We start from the raw sequence: 1,155 nt of genomic DNA, 5'->3' as shown, positions 1-1,155 counted from the left end.
AAAGGAATGTTCTGATTTATAAATATTGTTGAAGTGATACTACATTCCTCATGGTTTAGATAATTGGCTATTTAATGAAAATATTTTAAGTTGTAGACACTGTCAAGTCAGCACAGATATCCACATCTTTGCAATTTGCATCATTTGTTAATATATTTATGTTTATGCTGTTCTGTTCATAAACTTTGCTTAGGATATAATTGGATCTATTATGGATTGGATTTATGATGATTCAGCCTCTACCATTCTCTTATTTCACTAACTGTTCTGCTATTGATACCTTGGTCCTGCCAGTACAGTAGCTACAGTGAGCTAGTCTGACTGACAACTATGTCCCACAGGCTCACAATATTTGAACACTATCACTTTGGTGGAAGCTTATAATCTTGCCTGAATCCGGGTATAGGCTTGCTGAGTGATACCGCAGCTTCCTTCTGTGACAACCTTTTCTCGTACATCTTCCCGACAATTATAAACCTCCTGGAACCCTAATTGAAAGTAGACTCTTCACTAATACAATTAACGTCTACTTGAGGATTGGAGTTCATCTTGGATATATTTAATTTGCTATGTGAAGCATCTTTTGTGTTCATTTTGATTTAACAAACAGTGTAATTATTTAATACTTTGTAATTTTGAATAAAAATCAATCCAATTTACATACTATAGCATGTGGCATACTTTCATTTTCTTGCATTGAAATTTTAGTTTACTTTTTCAATCAACAATTACATTGATAAGAACTTTATTTAACTTTTTGAGGGTAGATTTGGCTATCAAATTAAAATTCACTTTCTATCTAAATTTCTTCAATTTTGGGCAGAAAATGTCAGTTATAAGATTATTAATTTGAAACTTGAGTTTTTAGACTTAAAGTGAAGCTGTTTTTGTGAAAAATTTTGTAAAGTCTAGACCAAGGAAAATAGCAAGGCTTTGTCAAATAGACAACTTAATGTATTCCTAGAAATATTTCATCCCTATACATTCCTTACTGCTCTTATTGTTTATTGTTATACAGTTATAAAGAAAAAGTAGTTTTTAATAGATGTGCTGCTTATTTAAAAATCTATGTTCCTAATGGGTACCATATGTAAAGCATAGTCATTTTCTTATAACTGCCATGATCATTTTGCAATATGAAGCTTCCCACCCAAT

Source organism: Rattus norvegicus, chromosome 2, assembly GCF_021556685.1.
Source record: "Rattus norvegicus strain SHRSP/BbbUtx chromosome 2, alternate assembly SHRSP_T2T, whole genome shotgun sequence".
NCBI lineage: Eukaryota > Metazoa > Chordata > Mammalia > Rodentia > Muridae > Rattus > Rattus norvegicus.
Note: the sequence above shows the minus strand (reverse complement) of the source record.